A 25,091-nucleotide genomic window follows, 5' to 3' on the forward strand; every position below is an offset into this window, starting at 1 on the left:
AAAACAACGTTGCCAAAAATTGGAACATGCCACCACCAACAAAATGTTTACATCGTTGTTAAGAAGTTGCCTCTATTGAGGCAACGTTGTTTTTGCTAGATCTACATGTCTATATGCTACAGATAACTTTAATATAAGCCGTTTTGCAGTCATAGAACTGGAAATTAATCAAAATGGAATTAGAACCACAAACATGGGTTCCAATAGGAATCCGTTTTTTAGAATAGCAGTTTTTGATTTAGGAGTAAAAGATCTGTGCAGATCTATGAAGATATTAGTATTAGTTGATCTTCAACTTTTTTTTTTACAACACGGAACATAGTCATAACTCCAAATTGTTGCTAGTAAAGTCTACTACAACTGCATAAATAGGAGTTCACATTCCTGATAAATGGAACTGTATTCCCGCTTCAAAATGAATATTTAAGGTGATCCACTTTTACCTCTTCCAGAAATTATATCCATAGAAGTACATCTATGACACCAAAGTCATACAATTGGTCAAGTTTAACAGCTCTTTAAATTAACCATATCAATTCATATGATAATGAAAACATGTCAAAAATGTTTTATTGTTATTTCCATGGTTATCGGCAAGTATCATTTCATGAACCAAGATGAGGAAGAAGACAGGAGACCATAGAAGTATACCAGGTTACTGTTGCATTTGGACAATGTTTTTGATGAGTTTGTTTTCGGACGCTGCTTTCTTTGACACAGAATGCACAGACTGAGAGGAAAATGTAAGCAAATCAAAATACTAATTAAATGTTTAAAACTAGATACGTCTAGTAAGAGATGCAGCTATTGGCTATGAGGCTAAATATATAAGATCTGTAGGATATAGAACAGTGATTGAAATAACAGACAATTTAGAAGAGCTTTCAAAAGGTTTCCTTCACTTGCAGAAATTGTGCTTCTGGTTGCAAAAGAAGAAAGATCCAGTGATTCAGTAGTTAGAATCCTTTCAAATATACAGTGTGGGTGATGAGTCAGTACCAAAGATTTCATTGAGAACCGTCTCGGTGGGAACATGGGTTTTTGTAAAGGCACATAGTTTGTTTTGGATACCATAAACCATAATTGGGTCTAAAGGTGATTACTGACATGCAGTTGGACTTTTTTTTTTTTTTGCATATGATATTATCAAACATTGGCAGTGCCATTCACACTAAATGTCACATTCACATTTACAACCCGGATGCATACAGGACAAGAAAAGGGGTGGGAAAAAATACCCCTCGGGCTGGAGGTCTCTTCAGTCAACATTCAGTCAGTTCAACTGAAGTTTTTTTTTTTTTTTTTTTTTTTTTCACACAAGGACAACACATTTCCTTGCAGTTAAAGAAAAAAAAAAAGATGTGCAAAGTTGATTGATGGTAACAATTGGAAAACAATTCCCGGTTACTCTGGTGATGAAAAGGAGAAACCACTTCAATCGAACTACAAATTCCAAAAAATAAAAATAAAAAAGGCACATGTACAGCAGCCTTTCTAATGTCTTTGTGTATGTGTACTGTGTGCACTGATGTTTGGGACGACTAGCAGCAGTGGAACTTCAGTTTTACAGTTGTGTCTTCTGGCCCCTCTAATTCGCTTCCATGTGGTCTATTACTGGTCAGTGGCTGTGACAAGTTCGAACCACTGTCTCAGAGCATCGCTGAGTGTCTCTGGAAGGGCGTTCACATTTCGCAAGATCATGTAGAAGGGGAAGGGGAATTCCTCCATGTAGGACCGAATCTCCGGCAGCTCACCCGGCCCTTTAAATATGGGTACTTTGATATCCAATATGGAATCCTAACGTGGAGAGATTCACATATTAAATAAACTTTGCAATGTCGAATATATATTAATTTTATAATTTAAGTTATGTATTTAAATAATTATGTTATAATATAATTCTAACAATGTACGATAAATGTTACAAATTCAAGTGCTAAATAATTAAAGTGAAAAACAATAACAATGATATTAATAATAATAATAATAATTATTATTATTATTAGAAAGACCTGGGGATCACTCAGCATCTTATAAGTGCTTTTTATTTTACTAATTTATAATGTCAAAACACATAGCAAATAAATTTGGTTTTAGTTTAGCTAAACCTGGATTGTTAACACAAAATGCCGTTGAACCAATCCGAATCCTCACCCTGGAGTTCGGGTTATCCAGAACTACAAATATGACAAAGATGTTTGCGCTGCGAGCAGACTGAACAGCAGCTGAGACTCTCTCTTTCCCCTCCAAGAACAAACCGCGGCCATCAGATACTATTAGCAGTAACTGAGACGTTTCTGTTGAGAGGAAAAATAAAGCAAATCAAAGAACTGCATTGGATCTGAAAGTAAACAAGACTCATACCTAAGGACCGCTTTGTTTACATCAATGTGATCAATTATTTTACCAGTGTTTGTTGAGCCAGGGGTCTGCTGTTTGGCTGCTATGAACATACTTGTTGAAGTCTCTAAAAACTGAAAGATAAAAATATTCCAAATGCTTTTTCCAATTTGCAGGGAGAAGCTGACAGTCGTCAGTTTAAAAATATAACAAGATAAACTGAAGTCACGACAATCAGTCCAAAGAGATATTTACTTGAGCTATTCTGGTCTTTTTCTGCTGGAACTGACAGAGCCGCAGTATTCTTGCTCCTGTTTGGTCATTAAACTGCTGGTGGAAAGGATGGAGCAGCTGGACACTCTCTCCAAAACTGTAGCAAGATGGATAAATGAGTGTATGAATGGACGCATTAATTAATTTATTGTAGTACAAATAGAAACGCTGATAACCTTCGTACCAATACTATTTTACCATAAGTGTAAAAAAAACCAAACTCACCTGCACACAGCCACCTGACCCACTTCCAAAAGTGTAAGAGCGTTCACTATGACAGAAACCGACTCAAATGCCAGCTGCAGAGACAGACACAACATCAAATACAGTATTTATTCAAATAAATAGGATTACACATCTTTCCATTTTAACAGGTTTAAATTAGGAGTGTCCCATACCAGTATTAAGAATAATATATGGATATTATGCTAATACTACACATGTAATATTGGGACAGCTCTAGTTAAGTTTTTAGTAAGATTTTTGAGAGACTGCACCTGTTTGGAGTGGTTGTCCACCATACTTGAGGAGTCATCCACGGCCAGGCAGATCTGGTAGTTTCTCTTACTAGGTTTTGTTCTCCTCAGCCAGATCTTATCCTTGCGGAACTGACTGGCGATGTAAGGAATGACCTTGCGCATGTTCAGCCGTTTTCCGGTGCGGAAGTCTCCCCTGTTTAGGATTATTAAACCGTGTTAAATGGAAAACTGTGGAGGAGAACTAGAAGAAAACCCAAATGTTGAGGCTCTAAACTAATAAATACGACAAATGAAAGAACAGCATCAGAGAAGATGCTCCTTGAAGTCATCATTCGTTTAGTAGAAATGCTTCTTTTGAGGTTGAATGGGAAGGTGGAAGGACTGACCTGAGTTTGGCTGCCTGTGTGGGCTCCAAGACGAGCCGGAGCTGCTCACAGAGCTGCTGAGACAGAGGAGACGTCAGAGCCTGGTACTGATGCCACAGTGCTGCCGCCGCACTCTCCTGAAGGACATGGTGAAAGACGGGCAAAAAGAAAAAGGAAATACAAACGATTAATGAATTGAAAAGTATTTATTTATTAGTTATGTGAAGTAACGAAGAAGATCAGTTATCATGTAACTGGTGTTACGCTGAGTACCTCTTCTTGGGATCCTAAAGTCTGTCTCTGCCAGGCCTCCAACTGCAGCTCCATCTCTCTTCTCAGCTCTTCTGGGTTCTTCAGTGGTACCTGATTGAATGGAACACAATTTGCTGTACAATCTATATGCTGAATGTAATATAGTGCTTTTGGATTACTAAGATTTTTTTAAAATGCTTTAAAAAAAAAAAAAGCCAATTTTTCAAAGTTGCAAAGTTACTTCACTACTGTAGTCTTCATTGTCACACGATCCTTTAGAAATTAGTCTAATATCATGATTTGTTGTACAGGAAACATCTCAATGATCAAAATGGACAATTTATACGAAATCTACATCTTTTGCAACATTATAAAAGGTTGATCATTACTGCCACTTTAGCTTAAGTTCTCTGCATCCTTGCCGAATTAAAGTATTAATTTCATTCAGAAAAACAAACTTTCTGGAGTAATCACAAATCAGCATACCTTTTGAATGTCCATCAGTAATTCAGGCACAGTGTGTATGGTGGACTCATCACTCCTCTCTTTAATCTCTTCTTCATTACTGCTTCTCTCCGTCTCTGGCTTCTCCTTCTCTTCTACATCAGCCTGTTTCTGTGCCTCCATGTCCCCATACTCCAAACCTGATAGAGAATGGATGGACTTTAAACATGTACACACAGTGCAATGTACGTGCACACACAGTTGAAGATGATATTTCACCTTTCTGAGAGGCTTTATTGTCATTTAGCTTCTCAGGTTTCAGCTCCTGTGCTTCAACTGCTTGCAGGTCCTTTTCGTCCTCCACATCCATTGCAATGTCATCTTCATCCTCCTCCTCCTCTTCCTGTTTCACACCAGTCGGCTTCTGCTGTTCTGCACTGGCAGCATCTACGAAGAAGATAGTCAATGTTTACATGGATTGCAGGGCAGATTCAAACCTGTCTTATTCATATAAGCACAGAAAAGACATAACAGTAAAGAAATTCTCACCATATGTCTGGGCATCGTATCTCTCCTCTCCCTGTTTTATGTGCTCGTACAGGTCAGATTCCTGCTGTGTGTTGGGCTGAGACTGATCTTGGGTTTTCTCCTCTCTGTTGTCAACCGTCGCAAGCGTTTATTCACACGCTCATTATAATCCCCCATTGACCGTTCATTATCTGCCTGTCCTGGTTTGCGTTTAAAGCTCTGGTAAAAAATAAATAAATTAGAGAGGTCATCAGCTTTTCTTTATTTGACACTTCATGCCTTTATATCGTGATTCAAACACTGCACAAGAAAGAAACACCACAATTAAATAAACAAATAATAGGGATGTTATGGCACGCACTGACCTGCGTGTCTCTCGGTCTCTGTTTTTGTGAACTCATCCTGGCCATCAGCTTGGATTCGTGTCCCTCAGACTGACTGGCATCTGCGGCCCCACTGCCATCCTCCTGCAGACATGGGTCATTTATATTACAGATTTACTTAACTGAGCTCAAAAACTGACCAAAATTTAATACTGACTACAGAAAGACTTAAATATCCAATGTTACATATTGTAAAGTGAAAAGGGACTTAATCATTTTTTTTTTTTATAATTTCTTTTTTCATTTAAGAAATAAAACCATTTTTTGTAAGGATGACGCTCGCGCACCTCCTTCGCCTGGTCTCTCTCTGACGCAGCTCCAGCCAGCTCTACAGCGGTGTCACTCTGAACGTTCTCCTCTCCTGTCTGTCCGTCTGATGCATGTTCCTTCCTCTCGGCAGATTCCATTTGTGCTTCATCATCGTCACCCTCATTCTCTTCCTCCTGTGAATTTAGACAAGTCTTTTTCCTCTGCCTGTTTGTATAATTACACATTTTAATAACACATTACTGTTGCACACACCTTTGGTGTTTGTCCTTGATCAGCTGGTATAGACTTGTTCTCATCCCGTCCTTCTTCCTGTCCTTTATTTGTCTCCTCCTCCTCCTTTTTCTCCTCATCTTCATTCTCTCCTCTTTCATCTGTTTCAGACTCTTGATTCTCTGATTTTTCTGCTCCTTCCTTCTCTTCTGATTTGTCTTCTTCTCCCTGTTCCTCTATCTGTCCTTCTTGTTGCTCATCTGTGATCTCATCTCCTCCTTCTTCCGATCCGTCTTTCTCTTCTTCCTTGTTCTGATCCACTTCCATGAGTTTGTCATCTATATCAAATGGATTCTCCTCTGCGACAAAAGGAAACAATATGTGAAAAACAAAGGACAACTCAAGAATAAGTATAGTTAAACCAATTTTAACTGCTCATTTTAAACTGCTCAAAAATGTGGAATATGATTTTTTAAATAAATATTATTTAGAATGTATTAAATTGATCAAAGGTGATAGTAAAGGCAACAACCAATTCTTGAACAGCAAAATGATCATCTGAAGGAACATGTAACACTGAAGACTAAAGTAATGATGCTAAAAATTCTGAAGATGCCTGAATATTGAACATACCATCTTCTCCTCCTCCCTCTTCATCCTTGCCATCTTCATCCAGGTTGAGATCATCTGGCAGGTCCATGGCTTCTGTTTCTCCTGCCTTCTCCTGCTTACCATGGTGCGGGTCTACTTCATTTTCATCAAACTCACGCTAAAACACACACACACACACACACGTTAAATACATATCTATTATTATTATTAGTAGTAGTAGTATTATACGCTCTTTGAATGGAATCCATCGTTTTTATATTGAGAGAAAGAAGTGGTGAAGGTCTGACCTCATCCAGCTGTTCATGGATTTTCTCCTTTTCTTCCTCATCATTTGGGTGGTTTTTGTCCTGGTTCTTATCTTTGTTTGACTCTCCAGCATCTGTGTTGTCATCCTTTGCCACCAGTTCTGACTCTCCCTGATCCATTCCTGGACCAGACTCTTCCTCTTTATCACTGTCAACGTCATCTTCATCATCTCCCCACATCCTCTCATCCAGAGTATCTGTCTGACCATCACCCAGATCCCCCATCTTCTTATCTAGCTCCTCATCTTCTTCCTTATCAGAGTCTTCTTCATCCTCCCTAAATAGGAGATGAAAGATTAATGTTTTTTTTAATCTTTGATAAGAATCTTTGATTGTGCAATTTAAGATAGATATTGTAAAACCACTGTTCAGTTTAATCAGTCATCTAACAGAGTAACAGTAAGTGCAGTCACCTGGCTCATGGTCTGTGCCGTCATGCATCTTTCCATCAAAGTCGTCAGACATCTCAATGGCATTGTCCTCCTCTTTAATGTCCTGTTTGTTTTGCTCCTCCTCCTCCTTGTCCTGACCCTCCTGGAAGGTGTCTTCAACCTGTACAAGGGCAAAGGTTCAGAAATTCATTTTGACTCGTCATCACTCAGAAATTATAGTTTGTAATTTCAATAAAGTTCAAGTTCAGATTTGTAACCCTGGACCACAAAACCAGTCATAAATAGCATGCATAATATTTTCAGCAATAGCCAACAATACACTGTGTGGGTCAAAATTATAGATTTTTCATTTATGCAAAAGATCAATAGGATATTGAGTTCCATGTAAATATTTTGCTATATTATCCTACTGTAAATATATCAAAACATAATTTTTGATTAGTAATATGCATTGCTAAGAAACAACTTTAAAAGGCAATTTTTTCAATATTCTGAGATTCCCTCAGATTTTCAAATATTTGTCTCTCTGCCAATACTGTCCTAACCAAACCATATAGATTGTTTAAATGTGCAAATTCTTTCTTTTCAATATGGTTTACTCATAATAATGTACCTGATCCTCATTCTCGATTTTGTCACTGACGTCTTTTACTCCTTCACCTTCTCCTATTCCTCCACCCTCATAATCATGAAACTCTGTGGCTCCCTCACCATCTCCTCCACCCATCAGCTCCTGGGGCAGACAGAAACCCTGTAGAGTGAAAGCAGAGATAGAGAAAGACAAAGACAAAGACAAAAGGAAAAAAAATGAAAAATGAAAAATATTTAATATTTTTCATTTTTCATTTTTTTTCCTTTCCTTTCAAATGTTTTGGGTGGGGGGTTTAAATCTAAATAATAATGTTTCAAATGGCAGAAAGACTCCAGTGATGAGTGAGGCTAAAAACAAGTCAATATACCTTCTGTGCGAGTTCAGTGAAGACGTTAGCGAGGACGGACAGTAGCTTTCCTGTGGTACGGTGAGCTCCCATCATTACAGCCAGATAATACCTCACCAACTCAGAGTACAGACACAGCATGGGCTCCAAACGCACTACACCCCTACACGCTTCTTTCAGTTCCTTCATATAAAATATTCAATACACGCATATCCAATGTCATTTTCAGACTTAATCTTTATTAAGTTAAACCTGTTTATGTGCGTTCGCCACTAACCTGTAGTTGGTGGGACTGACAGTTGTCCCTGTGTGATCGAAGTCTCTCCAGCAGTTCTGTCACGACTCCATTGACCTCTGGTAATGAGAGACTGGATAAATCTGCGCTCAGGTCTTCTTCCAGTAACCTGCTCAAGTGTCCTTGTTTCAAGAGCTCCTCTGCCACCTCTGAGTCACTCTCTAGAGAGGCACACATAAAATTAGCACACACAAATAAATCCATTCGAACAAGCTCTGTGTAAATCCTGGTTGAATTCCCACCTCTCTTGCAATCTGACTGCTGATCCTCTGGTTTTTCCTTCTCCTTCCTCTTAACAAGCGTCTGAACCGCACACAGAACCATGTTTATTGTTTTCTCAAGGTGATTGGAAAACTCAGCAGAAAATGGATGGGAACGTCCTGCATGCATGCAAGAAAAGTAAAAGAGGTACAGTTACATTAATATAGACTACACTTGTAAATGATAATGCAAGCAAGATGTGATTTTATTAATTTTGTTTTATTATACTGCTTTTTATTTTTTATATTTGTATTTAGCTTAACATTTTTAACAGCTTCAGTCAATACACTGTAATAACTGAAAGAGCAATTTAGGTCTGAACAGCCCTCTGTGCTCTTACGTTTCTGTGACTGTCTGATAGAAAGCAGGTGAGTCTTCCAGGTGGTGAACTCTGTGAGACACATCTCCACCTCTGTCCTTACGGCCTGGAGACCGCAGATAAGGGCAGGCTGCGGATGGAGGACTGGAACACCATCAGGAATAAAAAGTTGTTCTAGAGCCGGCATCTGACCCACCACGATGCCTAGCCGGTCCAGAGAGGAACAGCAAAGTGTAAAGTGTTCCCTACAGGAGAGGAAAAGAAATACATGTTGATATATAATTAAATCTAAAGCACAATGAATTAAAAACAGAAATATTTTCGCCACATGCTTGTGATATTTGGGCAATCACAACGAACTGGATAGCTGACCAATCAGAGCACACCTCGCTTTTTTAGAACGATGAGCTTTGTACAAATTGACATGTTTCAGGAGGTGAGGAGAAACAAAAATGTAAGTCACGTGGAAGATAATTATTTTTTTTGCACCTTAAACCGCATTAACACATTGCATTAAATCAAACAAAATAATATTCTTTTTAGCAACATGCCTATAAAATAAGACAAACAATAATAATAATAATAATAGAAACAAATCAGATAAACAATATAAATAAAATAAAACATCCCACAACATTTTCACTGAACAGTTGATGTTTTCTCATATTTACCAGCTATGGACAACTCTTTCTGTGGATTCCTGGGCCAATCCAGCCACCTTCTCTTTTAGGTCTGTTACCTCCTTCATTAGGTTCTCCACCTTCTGCTGCACCTCATTCCAAGCCTGCTCCCCTCTCCGCAGTAAACAAGCCTGTGGCTGGATGTGTGGGGGCAGGGGAGACGGGTGGCTCAGTGTGGCTTGACCCTGCATGACCTCTCCCTCCCTGGCCTCAGCAGGGGCCGCAGAAGAACCTTCAGGACAGCACTGGAGGATCCAAGAGAGCTGCTGGAGAACAACAGAGCAGTGCAGCACTGAAGACTGAGCTCTGCTGATCCAGTGCTGGAGAGGCTTCTGAAGAGGGAGACCACTGACATCTTCAGAACAATGCGTTTCGGGCTTGATGCTCTGGATGCAGTCAATCAACTTCCTGTTGTTTTAAATAGAAAAGAATCGGAAAACAGAAAATACAATATTTAAGTGGGCCATTCAAAGGTTTGGAGTCAGTAGGGTTTTGTAATGCTTATTCCCACCAAAATATCTGTATCACGTGACCTTTCAGAAATGATTCTAATATGCTGCTTTGGTGCTTAAGAAACATTTCTTATTATCAATGTTGAAAACAGCTGAATGGTAGTTTGTCTAATGAATGATGAAAGAACAGTACCTAAGTTGGACCCAGTGCTCTGTGAGTCCGGCCAGTCTTCCTCTTTGCCTTAGCAAAAGTTTAAACAGGTGAGAAGAGAAACCTTTGCATCGTTGTATATTTCCCAGCCCAAGCTCCTAGAAGACAGACAGAGCAAGAATAAAAAAATCCTTATTGGAATGTAAGGAAGACATTTAATTTTGCTCATTATATCAGTTTGAGACCCTCACTTTAACAGCGCTTTGTAATGCTGTTAGCAAGGCGTTGCGTCTGGCCCAGGATCGATAGAAGTACTTCTCACAGCCTTCCCACGCATCCATCATCTCCGCAAATAACCTGTGAACATTATTACTGTCAAAAACAGACCATGATTCTTAACTCTATGACACGCACTAGTCTGTAGATGCTAGTTTCATACGTGTGCACCGTGTTGTCCTGTGTCTTGACTGAAGACAGGGCAATCTTCATCTCCAAGGGCTGCAGACACAGTGTCTCATCTGGGTTTGCTGTATGACCCCAAGTCAGACCCTTACGGTAGGACAGACCTGAACAGAAACAAAACATAATCAAACAGCTCTCTGCACACACTTCAAGATTGGAGAAAAAGGAATAGATTTTTGAACATATAAAATAAAAAAAAAAAACATTTAATTTACAAATTAATTTTCACATGAAATGACTCAGACTGACCAATCTGTGCAAGCATCTTGAAGAGATCAGCTAGTGCTCTCTGTTTCTGCAGAAGGATGTGTTTCACCTCTGCCTTTTGCTTCTCCTGCTCCATGCTGCGGTCCACTGTCAGACTCTGCAGAGCCTGAACATTGGTAATTATCTCGGCTGGAACAATAACAAATTGGAGAAAAAGTAATGTTTTTTTTTTTTCATTGATGACAGATTCCCCCCCAAAAAATGCCCTTAATTATGCCTTTAATAAGCCACAAACATAACATGCTAAGTAAGCTAGCCATATGACAGCATGTGACCATGGACCACAAAACCAGTCATAAGTGTCAATTTCCTAATGCTGATATAAATAACCTTATCATTGATGCATGTTTTGTTATAGCAATATTTGGTCGAGATACAACTATTTAAAAATCTGGAATCTGAGTGCACAAAAACATCTGAATATTGAGAAAAGTTGAAAAGTTGAGCAAATGAAGTTCTAAGCAATGAATATTAATACGTTTTGATATATTTACAGATTTGATTAGATATTACAAAATATCTTAATGGAACATGATCTTTTCTTAATAATCAATTTTTTTTTTTATAAAAGACAAATTTGTTTTACCCATACAATATTTTTGGGATATTGCTATAAACATACCAATGCTAAGCATAAAATAATCCAGTTTAATAATGAAAACACAGAAAGAAAAGGCAAACAGTGTTACCTGTGAACTGATCAAGGTCTTCTAAGTGCTCAGGCAGAGAGGTCTTCTTTACCAGTTGAACACATAACTTTTTCATCTTCCTCGTGAGGACAGGCAGACGTGCTTGGAGGGACGAAGGCTCTTTATCAGATGAGAGTTCCTCTGGACCATCAGCCTGATGCATTAAAAATGTTTAAAATACAACTTTGTAACAAAAAGAAACACCATAAGGATCATGATGAGGACAGCAGAGTTATTCCTTAACAGAAAATCCTCTAGAATTCAAGATGTTTGAAAGATTGTTTCAAAGATTGTTCGAAAAGGGCTGAAATTTCAGCTTGAGGTTATGTTACCTGCAAATCTCTGCCCTTTCCAGGCAGGGCAGCTCTCAGTGCTCGATGAACCCTGTGCAGAGGAGTTTCCTCAGGCTGTGAATCCACGTCATCCATGCTGCTGCTGCTGCCTTGCTCCACCAGACACGGTGCAGATGGCTCCTTCAGCGCCGCCTCAAACTTCTTCACAAACTTAAAGAGGGTCCTGATCACAGACACAATGTCATAACCTTATTTTTTTAAGACACAACTAGTCTAGTGCTGAAATCTATTAAACGTGCTGATGAATAATGAGACTACCATTCAAATGTTTGGTGATTTTGAAATAAGACATTATGCTCACAGAGACTACATTTATATGAACATTTTAATGCATTTAAAATGAAACTTTTGAATGACATTGTAACTTTTAGTCAATCACACCTATGTGTCTTCTCCACTGACTGCTTGATGGACCAAAAAGAGACATCATTCCACTTGGAGATTTTGACAAAGTCCTGTAGGCATCAAGATAAACATTACATTAGCTCAATAAAAAGAGACAAAATTCAGACAGTAGCCTTGTTTGTTTTGGTTTCACCTACTTTGAGCTCTTTCTCTATAGGAGCCCTCAGCTGGGTGATCTTGGCCTGGACGCTCTCTGAAAACTGTGTGTAATATTTATAGAGATTCCACAGCAAACTGCAGAGTGAATCTTTAAGGAGAAAAGGAAGACTTTGATTATTGTATTTGGCATAGGCTGCATTTCCAAAAAGCTTTGTAAGCTTAAGTACATCATAGACTCATAGGAGCTAATGGAGCATGGAAACACAACCCTGAATAATGATCTTTCTTTCACACAGCAGCACTAATACACAAAGTACCACAGAAGTCAAAATAAAGCAAACTGTACTCTATAAACATTATATCTGTATTGCTCTGTCCCTATGGATATGCTATAACCAGGTCTCTTACCATGTCCTTCCTGTTTGGGAGCCAGCAGAACGTGGCAGTGAAAACCAAGCAGCATGGACAAGCGAACAGAAAACTCTCCTAAAGTGGAGCCTTCAATGAAGGCCTGCAAAGTGGATGAGACTGACGAAAGAGAAAGATTCTCCACACCATCATCTATTGGACAAGAAAAGTGTCATTCAATGCAGACAGATCAACTTTGATTAATAATTTATTGTACACTTAGTCACCATGTCTGGAGTCCGTCCTCTGCTCCTGTAGGTATCTCTCTATGAGTTGGTAAATGGACAACCAGTGCTTGGTTGAATTCTCAGCATGGCGTTTCTGTGCGTTATCTAGGCTGCCCGACCAGCAGCTGCAGAAATACAGCAGTATAAAACCAATTAGATGACTTTATAGCAGATTAAAACAATTTAACAAGCTTCATCAATCACCTTTAGTTTAAGACATAACTTACAAAACGTTACATTACTTACTTGAGCTCAAGTTTTCTCCACTGAATGATGAGTTGTGTGATAGCTTCCAGCTCATTTCTAAGAGACACTGCTCGGCAAGCATTGTTTTCCCAGTCCTTTGAGTAAAAAAGAGAAGAACTGCTTGCAAACTGATAATCTAAACTATGTACAAATGTGATTGAGCTGATTCCTACCTGTGCTTTACTGAGCAGGATCTCCAGACCATTTAGGAACTTTGCTAGAGGGCTGGAAAGACTGAACGCCAATATCCTCTCTATTACTATGGTGATCTGCGAAACAAAATACAAAAGAGGGCATTTGAGAAAAGCCTAAATTTTAAACACACTTCAAAGCAAATTGAGCTTCAAAGAAGTTATATCCCTACTTGATGCCAAATATTGATTATAACTTTGTGAGATGTATCTGTTCCTTAAAAAATAAAAGCAGCTACAGATTTTCAACTAAATAGCCATGTGTACTATATAAAGAAATATTTATTAATTTTATTATCATTTTAACTCAGTAATAATGTTAGATGTGCATATCTGGCAATACATATTATTTCAAAGCAGTTATTTAAAAACAAGCCAATTTTTATATATAGCCTAAAATAAACAACCACTCAATTTTTAAACGTGTTCAGTGATTTTACTTGGCAAACAGGCACTGAACTAATAAAAAACATTCAGAAAACATTTACTTAAAATTGTAATTGTATTTATAATATTGCTGTATTTTGGGTCAAATAAATGCAGCTAATACAATTAGTGTACATTTTGTAACATTTTTTCAATCAAGTTCTTTGGGGGTTCCTTCAACCCAATTTCAAAAGACCTGAAATGTATCATTACCATGACAGTGACCGTAAAGCCTCACTCACCTGAACCAGTGCAGGGTGTTCGGGCCAGTCGCTCAGGCGCTGTCTCACAGCTTTACTCAGCTGTTCCAATGCTGGCAGGCAGATCCGAGCCTGACTCATATTGGGGTCTCTGTAGAAGTCATACGGCCCATCACTCTGCAGAATCAGTCCAGCTGGACCTCCAGAACCGCTCACAGTGTTCTGGAGCAGAGTGCTGAGGAGAAGCTGAGAGCCCATCAGCTTAGGGTCCACTTCACAGTCTGAGGAAGAAAGAGATAAAGAGGAAATGATGAGATAGTGGGGACATGTTAGGGCTGAGGTTTTCCGATTTGCATTAAAATAATACTTGCATACCCATTAGATGGTAGAAGCGGGCTATCAATGGAGCTGTGATTTGATATGATGAAACCAGGGCACTGATGTGGTCTTTGCTGTGATTGGTTGATGGATTGGGTTGGTACCACAGTGACTGAGCATATGACAAACAGAGTCTCTGATGAATCTGAACAACTATGCTCATGTTGCTGACCAAGAGGAAGCTGCTCATCTCACTAGACGACTCCTCCATATCTGCATCATCGTCATCCTCTATGATTATTGGCTGATCAAGACTAGGTTCTGAAGTAATATCAGCAAAATCCTGTGGAAAAATTACAAATACATTATTGATCCAAAGACAAACTCTTACTGATCTGACAACAATCGAAAGGGCAACAAAATATGCAAATGTGTGCAAATAAAATAAATCCTACGTAAAAACTTGCATGTTACCAATTTAGTCCATGTTTACCTTGTGGTAAGACGGGAAAGAGCGTCTGAACTCTCTTTCTTCCTGCTGGTCTTCTGTAAGGCCTGTCCCATGTAGTCGAGAGCGACTGCGGTACAGACTGGCTTCCATCTGCTCTTTTTCTCTCGCCCTCTTCTCCTGCTCATCCCATTCATTCACTATAGCCTGAAAGAAATGGTGGATAAAATATAAAATTAATGTTTAAAGTTTATTTTAAAAAGTCTGATGACAAACTATATATATTTGTGTGTGTGTATAAATAAATAAATGTTTTCATGATTTAGATGGGAAAAATTATAAAATAAAATAAAAATTATAATCTGAAAAAAATAAAAGGCAATACAACATTTTAATAAATACTAAAACAGCACATAAATAACAAATGAAAAGCAATTCATGCATTTATTTACCATACAGATGTCTTTTTTTATTATTTATTTAATTAATTATTCATATATTCATTATAAGAGGACACCGCATTACAAAGTTGAGATTAAAAATCTAATTGGAATTAAATTCAAAATATTATTTGGGATGTTTGCACTCCGTATCTCACCTGGCAAACATGTCTGAAGAGTTTTTTCGTCTCTGCACTGAGATGCCCAGCACTCAGTGTGTGACTCTGTATGTACAGCAGCGAATTCAACAACAAAACTGCATGGTCTGGGATCACGCGGCTGACCTCTGTTGCTGGCAGCTGCTTTCCAAGGCTCTTTAGCATGTGTAAGCATTCCCCTTGAACACAGGTAGTCTGCACAAGCCAGATCAGAGGATGCCGCTGGACTTGGAAAAGCTAGCATAGTGGACACGAGGCGTGACAGACCGGTTGGGCAGTCACCCGGCGAGGCCACCTGAGATGCCAGAAGTCGCATGCCATGCTGCACTTGCAAAAATTGCTGCCCGCAGGGGTACAACCACATCAGGATAGAGAGGGTACTCCTCGACCAGCCGCTGGGCAAAGCGGTGCTGTGAAGCCTGCCAAACGGCCTCCTCCTTCAACAACCCCTGAATTCCCAATCTTGATTTTGGGGCCTGTAAGGCTTTCAGGAGGTGGGAGAGCAGGTCGCCCACTGCAGCTGGCTGGCCGATACTGCACAGGTAGTGCTGAAGTTCCTGATACAGACGACCATACTGGGCGTCAGGAGGGCGGCAGGCTTGTTTACGACTCAGTTCAGAAATCTGCTCCTTCACCTGCTGCATACGGATCCACAAGTACCTACAAACACACACAAACAACAAAACAGAATTCAACAGTTTTACACTTTAATTGAATAAGTATGAAAAAAGGGTATTTAGGGGACTTGACCATTAACAATTTAATATCAATATTGGTGCTGGGCAACCATTAATCCAAAGTGAATGTGCTTTTGCTTGTATAGTAGCAGCTCATGCTCTCGTAACGCCATGCTTTGCTCCAGCTTTGTGGAATTATACATTATTTTGATTTAAAAAGTTATATCTGGTCCTGTTGCATGTAAATGAAAAAAAATTATGTATTGCTATTTAATATTGAGGTAACACTTTACAATAAGGTTTCCATAGATAATGATAGATAATGTGTTTTTGGTTTCGGTTTTTCATTGCTGTACATAAATGAATAACACGGTGTGATTAATCACTATTGGAGATTAACTGTTGTTTAGCACTAATAAAAACCAATGATATTAGCTGGAATCTCTCATATCATATTCATTACCTGATGCGAGGATGCTGGAAGTTGTCAGTTGTGCTACTCTCCTCAAGCTCCGCCCCTGTGAGCAGCTGTGAGGACAGACTCCGCCCTCTCCACTCTTCCTGTAGCAAAGAAAGCTGAGAGACAAAAGAAAGTCATCTTGAGATGATTTGCATGCAGTTGAAAGGCTAAGATTGATGTAGAAATCTCAAAAGCGACCACTTGCAAGCTTGTCTCACCTCCTCTTGTGCATAGCGGAGTTTGTGCGCTCTTTTTTACTGCAGGGTCAAAAATTGTTTGTGGAGCCCAAACTTGGATTTGCAGCAGACCCATATTCACCCAGAAAACTCCAGATCGGGCAAGTTGGACCGAATCTTGAGCCGGTTATGTGCAAACTGTGTCAAGCATGTCACTAGGGTATCTAGAAAGCCCTCTGGGAGCAGGTTTTCAGGCAAGCCTTCTCTGAGGGCGATCTGAATCTCCTGGGCTGCAGAAATGGGGTCCTGGTCTTCAGTTAGACTGTCACAGGATTCGGCATAGCTTTCCTGTAAACCTGGAGACAACAGCTCAGACAGAGACTGCAGTTGTCTCACGCAACACAAGTCCTTGCAACCTACAGTCCGTTAATCTACAGAGAATGAGAAATGAGAGAAAGAAAGTGTAAAATTGATCACTGCACAATAGAAATGACAATAAAATATTAAATATTTACCCAAAAATAAAAATATATATGTATTTTTATATATTAAAATAAATATTTTCAAAATATATAACACTTCTACACTGTTATAAAAATGTTATAGCTAACATGACGTGTTCCTTAACAAGGTGTAATATGTGTCTCTACCTGAAGTCAGCAAGCTCAGACATAGCCATATTATCCCAGATTACTGCACTCAGGTCTTGTAGCTGCCCTGTTCTCTCTCTCCACTCGCCCAGGGTCAAACGTGATGAGGACAAGAAGTGTGACCCCGATGGATCCCATCGGCCGCCAGCATCAGTGCTGCTCAGAACTCCCAGCATGCACCGGGACCACACTGCGACTCAGCATGCCAGGGCCCTTCACATCAAGGTTATTTATAAAGATGCAAGTTATTTCTAAATGTTAAATACAAATAAAAAAACAAACAGTTTTTAGTTCTTTGTCTACAAACACACACACACACACACCGTATCAGATGGTCCCAACGGTGATCTGGAGTTCATGTGCTCCTCAGGGTTCAGCGGATTCCACTTCAGCCAGCGGTCAGGGTCGGAGGTCACGCTGCTGCTCCATAACGCTGCAAGTGTCTCAGACAGCAGCTCACACCACACCAGGGCAGCTCCTCCACTGGCTGGGGAGGAAATTACAAAAAAAACTTATCAGATATGAAAATTGAAGTTAAAATATTAGTCCTTAGTGCAGTATGTGTTTTGAATGCTTTATAAATATCATTTTTAAATGTAATGTTTAACAGAGGTTATTTGCATTGTCTGGATAATACATATTAAGATTAATCATTGTGTTGTTTGTATGGTAAATTCAACAATAAATCAATCATTCAGAAGAACACCAGAAAAATTATGAAAATGTTTAGACAGACTCCGCTCAGTGCCGAGCAGGAACCAGAGAGGCTGCAGCTGGCGGATATTCATGGGGTCGACTGCATACAGAAGCGCAGATGGTTACAGAATGACCTCAGCAGACCGTCTTCTGCTTTTTGCTGCTCCTGTAGACCAAAATAAAGGCTCATTAGCGGTCTTGTGATATAAGGTCCTACTTTGCAAAAATAGTGCTAACATCCAATGTTTACTCAATTTAAAAAAAAAGCTTCAATAAAATAAAATATAAATATTAGAATAAAAAAATTAAAAATAATATTATAGAATATGAAATAATATAAATAATTTGGTAGAGAATCAATCATACCTCGGTGTCACTGATAGGTACAGCAGGTCTGTGGTGACTTTCATTTGGTTAAGGACTGCCAACTCCTCCAGTGCAGGCCACAGTTGAGCCCTGCGTGCCAGCTGCAGTAACACTTCCCCGACCGGGGCAGCACTATCTACAACTTCTTCCTCATTATCTTCTGAAGAGAGTCCAGCAGGCCACAGGAAGCCATGTGACCCTGCTGCTGATCCACACAGCTCACAAGTCTCTCCAGAACCCCTGGACCGAATAATAACAACATCCATTAGGTTTTGGCTGGTTGTATGGTCAAGCACTACACCACTTCATGCCTACTTTTTCTACAAATTACGACCCAAAATGTAAGTGGCTAGTTTACCTGAGTTCTGTGGCTCCAGCAAGATGTTGGCCTGAAGCACCAAACCCCAAGCTTCCAGTAGAGCTTCTTTGGAGTCGATTCCCATGGCCACACCACGGAGGCGTGACACCTCTTGTTTCCACAGTGATGCCAGGCTATTGTCGAGCATGGGTCCCTAACATCCAAAGCCCTGCAGAGCACTGCATGAGACAGGCTGCACATTCAGCCACTGCCTCCAGCTGCACAGAAAAAAAGACATCTAGGACTTCTGTTTGAGCGACTTATTTTCTCTTTATTTTTACCTTATAAAACTTATATTTCATTCAGGACTAATTAAACTGACCAAAAGTGGCAGTAAATACATTAATAATGATATAAAGGATTAGTTTAAAAACAAAAACTGTACTTCTACAAAAATATGAAGAGGCATAACTGTTTTTGAAACTGACAATAAGTTTCTAGCACACCATATCAGCATATTACAAGGATTTCTGAAGGATTACGTCACACTGAAGACAGGATTAATGGCTGCTGAAAATTCAGCTTTGCCATCACAGAAATTATTATATTTCTAAATATATTTAAAAACTATTTATATTGTAATATTTCACGTTATCGAATAAACACAGCTTTGGTAAGCATAAAAGTCTTCTCAAAAACAACAACAACAACAACAAAAATACATACCAATGCCAAACTTTTTGTACAACAGGCTTTTTTAGTAAATCATTATTCAATCAGTAACATACAACTAGCTAATTTCAAGATATATGTTCTAACCTTAAATGGCAGTGGTTTTCCTAATGTCTTCTGAATGCCCTTCAAAGCAGAAGCCACAGCCACAGAGCTGGAAAGTGTGTTCTGGATGGCGTGGAGATTGTGTGTAGCTCCTGTTGGCCTCTGACATGAACATACACAACACACATATCAACAAACACCACAGAGAACATTACATGATGGATTTTTGCATTACATTTTGGATTTTGTGACTCACTCATAATCACTATCCCCATCAAAAGCTGAGGCAGCCGCCAAGATGAGGTTTTTGTGCACCCACTGCCAGTGCAAGGACATCACACACACACTCCGAGTATCCGCGGACAGAGAGTTACACACATGCCAGAAACGATCCCTCCACTGCAGCAGCTGCAGGATCTGGACACACACACACACACACACACACACATCACCTTAAACCAACTGCAGAACAGAGCAGCTCGGCTATGACGAACACGTTCTGTGGAGTAAACTTCTGACCTCAAACATGAGGTGGTCGGAGATGTAGGGCTGGCCTAACTGCACAGCTTGTAGTACGAAGGAATCCCAGAGGTCAAAGAACGAGCGAAGGTGGACCAGCACTGGATGAGGCAGGTGGCCTATGTCCACCGTCCCTATTAAACCCAATGTGAACAATGAAATGCAACACAGTTTTTTTTTTCATTAAATGCTGATAAATATATTCTAAATTGTCTTTTAATATCAAAAGTGTATTTTTAACAAGGTGGGTCTGTGTACCTTTTGAGAAGGCAGTGGCCAGCCTAAGCGCGCTGTTATGAGGAGAACTGTTTCCAGCACTGCTGTTAATAGCTGCTCTCTCCTCTCGGTCCATCAGCAATGTGATTCTTTCAAAACATGAGACATTCGTTTCTAGACACATTTCATTTACCTGGAATATTTTTTAGTAAAAATGACAAGGATTTACCTGTTAGCAACAGCGTTCAATGCTTCCATGAATTCCATGTATCGCTCCTCATCCTCAAAGTTGCAGGTGTTGGCCAAAATGTCCAAGTACTGCTTGTTCCAGCGCATGTCTACCAAAATCCTGTAGTCATCTGGTGAAGAAACAAAATGTATTACCCAGACAAGTCATGTTTTTTGAATTATGATTTTGAGTATTTTATATAAATAAATATTAAAAGACAAATCGAGAATGCACTCCCAATGCGTTTAACTTCAATAATGTGATTGACTTCAGAAACACAGCGTTTTGAAGAAAATAATATAGGCTTGAATTCATTTTATCTATTAGAACTGAATAATTGGTCAGCTCATATATCATATATGGTTTTTCTTTATTCACACAGCAGAAAAACATTTAAGAGGAAAAGACAGTTAAGACTTAAGTCATTTTCTACGAAAGAACACAATATATATTCACCTGTGCTGTGTGGTTGCAAGAGCTCTGCCAGACATTTGCCTTTCCCGATGAGCTTGCTGCTGAATACAGCTTTCAACGCTGTGCATCCTGCCTCCAACTGCATCAGAGCTGCATCTGCAAGCACAAGAGATCTCAAGTCTCAAAATTGTGATCCTAGGACAACACAAACTTTAAAAAACACATTTATATATTTTTTTTACTATGCAGCATACCTGCATGTTTGTATGATTTGGTAAGGTGGGAGAGCCAGCTGGTTCTGAGGACCCAGTCACTGTGGGAAGCTCTTTCGGTCAGTATTTTAACTGCTGTCGGGAGGAGGCAAAGAGCATTCTTAGCTCCACTGTCCAGTCCTCCACCTCCGAAAAACTGCAACCCATCCAGCACAGCACCGCTCTGCATTGCCCTCTGCAGGTCAACCAGGCTCAGTGGACGATTCCTGAATCAGTAAAATGTTAGTACTATAAACTATGATATAATATTATACTCTACCACTTTTGTTTTTTTCTTTTTTACAAAAACATAAAAATTGTGTGAACTGTAATAATAATAATAAAATAGAATAATCAAACAAAATTAAACTAATAACTGAAATTTTCATGGTTCAAAAAACTAAAAATAAAATTGAACAAATTAATTTATTATTATAATTAATTTATAACTGCAGTTTCAATTATTTTATCTACCTATTTATAAAATACATAATCAAACAATGAATAAAACAATCAAAAAAATTAAACAGAAAAAATAACCTAAAATCTAAAACTGAAGTAAAATAAATAAATAAAAAGAATAAAATAATTACAAAAAAACTTTACATGGGAATAACAATCACAATGACAACAACCAGTGGCCGACAATGACATAAAGAAATTAATGTATAGTATAGTTCTGACCTTTTCCATAAATACTGAGAGTGTTGAGGCAGTACAGGAGGACCTGCCCGTCTCTCTGGACACTGGAGAAACACGAGTCCTCAGTGCACAGCAGGGCTGAAGGGATGCGGTCTGGCCACACACCCGCACACAGCAGCCCACTGCCCCAGTCCTCAGAGTCCAGCACCGCCAACTGCTTCTCAATGACTTCCTGAGCCAGCTGAGACAGGAAGCGAGAGAGTAAGTTTGATGTGTCATGACTTTATGGCATCATATATTTTATTTAATTGTGGAAAAACATCCATGTACCTGCTGGTTAGCAGTAGTGCTGTTGACAGAAAGCATAAGCCTCTCCACAGGCCTGTAAAGGGCACTGGGCAGATCGACTCTCTCTGGAGCTGACAAGACAACAGAGCATGGCATGGAGCAGGGACGACATGGATGAAGCGGGTGAGTCTAGAAGACATTAAAGAGAGAATACCTATTAAAACACATCTAAATATCTATAGTAAATAAAAAAAATAATAAATCCATAAGAATTTTTCCATATTTTGTGTTTACTAAAATAAACCATTAAAAACTAATTTTCATTTGTTAAACTTATGCTAAAATGAAAATGGATGTAAAAATTAAAACACAGACAAAAACATTTCAACATTGTTTTAATATTAAAATAAAAACTAACCCAAAACCTTTAAACAAAAATCTCAATTTATAAAAAAAAAAAAAAAAAAAACTTTTTAACCCCAAATGTAAATAAAACATTAACATCAACAACATGCAAAAACTAACAACAAGAGGTTTTGTTTCAATCACTGACTCACCCCATATCGTGTTCTTGATTTCTGAATGAATGGAGATCAGCAGATCACACACGCAGTCTCCCGTCACACCCAGGGTGTGTAACACCATCTTTAGATCCAGGGTGTCCCAGCACACTCCCTCATGCTCGCCAGGGATGTAGATCTCAACACCGCGGTTTCTCATGGCTCGAGAGATTTCCCCATGTGTGGCATCCATGGTGAGGAACAATCTGAAAATCACAAAAGACAAATGGAACAAAGGCAGTGAGTCTCACAGAACTGTACTTTCACATTAAAAACTGTTCAGCAGGATGGGATTTCGCTTGAAGATTAACCTGAAGTTAGGGTGGGGGGTGATAGTGGGTGTGGTTCCATCAATGATCCCTCGTTCATTAATGGTTAAAGACCCGCCAGGCTCCAGAAGGGCATTCAGTCGATCCAAAACTGAAGGGCTATAAGTTCATAGTAGAGTTATTTTATTACATGTAAAACTGCAATACATAATTTACACTTGGATAAACTAAATAATTTAAAAACACAAAAACCAATGTCACCCATGTTTAAGTTTTCAGTAATGAGTGTTGATAAGAGTGTTATTTCACTGTTATAAATGTGTCATTGAATCATTTACTCAACCAATTCATTAAACCGGTCTTGATCACTACAAGTCATAATTTTTTTATTAAAATGTGCATTTCTACAATTCTACTAAGCATGTCAAAAAGCACCTTAAGCATAAAAACATGTTTACAAACATCTGACCTGCAGAAGTTGACGTTGTCCATGAGCAACCAGTCTCCAGCCTGCAGCGCCTGAACTAATGTCCCATCCAGCCACTCAAAGCCACCATGAGTCCAGCCGTCCTGCATCTGGGCCAACCGCCTCCTTCAGCAGAGTGAAGTCCATCTGCAACTTTGACATGTCTGCAGTAGACAATCAGAGATTTCATGACACTCTTTTAAATGGATTACATGGCTCAAAGTAAAGGATTTATTTATTTTTATTAATTTTAATTATTTTATATTTTCATTAAATAATTTTACATTTCTAATTTCTAGTAACATTTAAATGTTTATATTTATATGTATTTTTTTAATTTTGATAAATGTATTATTTAGTACTAAAAATAAATATATTAAAAAGTAAATCAACATATTCCCATTCTCTAACTCATTCTTACTCAAATTCAAACTAAATGTCTCAGAAATCCAAATTTTAAAAGGCATATAGAAGACATATACTGCCTGATGTGGTGTAGTGTTTTACCTGTTAAGACTTTAAGTTTAGTGTTGAGTTTGTGCAGCAGAACAATAATGACTTCCAGTTTGTTTAAAGCCTCAAACGTGACCATGCCCTCTGTGGTATCAGACCTCCTCTCTCAGCCAGCGGCGGAAAGTGCTCCACGTGCTCAACAAAAACTCAGTGTCCTGCACCGCCCCCATCCAATGACATCAGGCCTGCGTCTGGTCACCATGGCAACCACATAGTCCATGCTCTCCAAGACACTGCTGCCACGGCCGTATGATATCCACCTAAAAAAAATTACAATGTGTAATACAACTGCACACGTTAGTAAAATATTCAACTTGCCCGCCATTTTCTCATTGACCTGCTCAAAGCCACCAACAGCTCTGTTGTGTCCATGGCACTGTTCATGGCCATGACCTCAGTCTGTGCCCTGTTAACAGCGCAAAGCAGATGCACTAGACTGTTTTTCCACTTCGCAGTGGGACCACACCAGTATGACCATGATCCAACCCATCTCCACACTTCATCAGGGCTTCCAGAGGCGCAAAAAGAATGGGTAATTGACAAAGGAGGATCCAAAGCTTAATAGGTACCCCTCCACTTTCACGTGCTTGAGTGACTGAGTAACTCAACTGTATGTGTGTGAAACAGAGAGAAATATTAAAATCAAACACCAATGTTGCATTTCTAAAGACGTTTAATATAGATCAAATTACAGATTAAGGATAAAAACAATTAAGAACATTAAAATATTATATAATTATATTATGAGCAATGATTCAGCCACATCCACAAAGGTTTTTGTGTATATAATATGTGTGTGTGAATAATCTTTATTATGCATTTATGAATTTATGCACATGCAACATATGATTAAAAAAAAATAATAAAATATTATTAAATTACGATATGATTAAAAACAATATTTATATATTTAATATAATTTAATTCAATTAATAATTAATTTAATATAATCTATTTAAGAATAATATTTGATATTACATTTATATTGTTCTGACCAACCTGCAGGTATCACCTGAGTGATATGGAACTGTCTGGGAGCCCAAGTAAGGTCTCAAAAGCCCTTCCAAACACCTTCCTAAAAACTGCTAACACCTGAGGATAGAACATGTTTCACTGGTCAGTATCTCCAGGTTATGATTGATGAATGGTATTTAAATTAAATTAAAGTTGCTACCTGTGCCTTGTCTGCTCTACAGTCCTCACATGCGGTCTGCACACACACAAGTCCCTACATGCTGGCCAGGGCTGAAGAAGCCTGGTGATTGGTCTGTCTGCATCAGCTGGCACCATCTGAAGAGGTCACGAAGATTAAACTCCCATGGTCCTCCTCTCTGGCCC

The 25,091-nt window shown here is 39.0% G+C and overlaps 1 pseudogene; it reads right to left on the reverse strand.

The window, feature by feature from the left end:
* Positions 1–545: 545 nt before the first annotated feature.
* On the reverse strand, positions 546–24,143 carry LOC122325485 (annotated as a pseudogene).
* Positions 24,144–25,091: the final 948 nt, after the last annotated feature.

This window comes from Puntigrus tetrazona, chromosome 20, assembly GCF_018831695.1.
Source record: "Puntigrus tetrazona isolate hp1 chromosome 20, ASM1883169v1, whole genome shotgun sequence".
Lineage (NCBI taxonomy): Eukaryota > Metazoa > Chordata > Actinopteri > Cypriniformes > Cyprinidae > Puntigrus > Puntigrus tetrazona.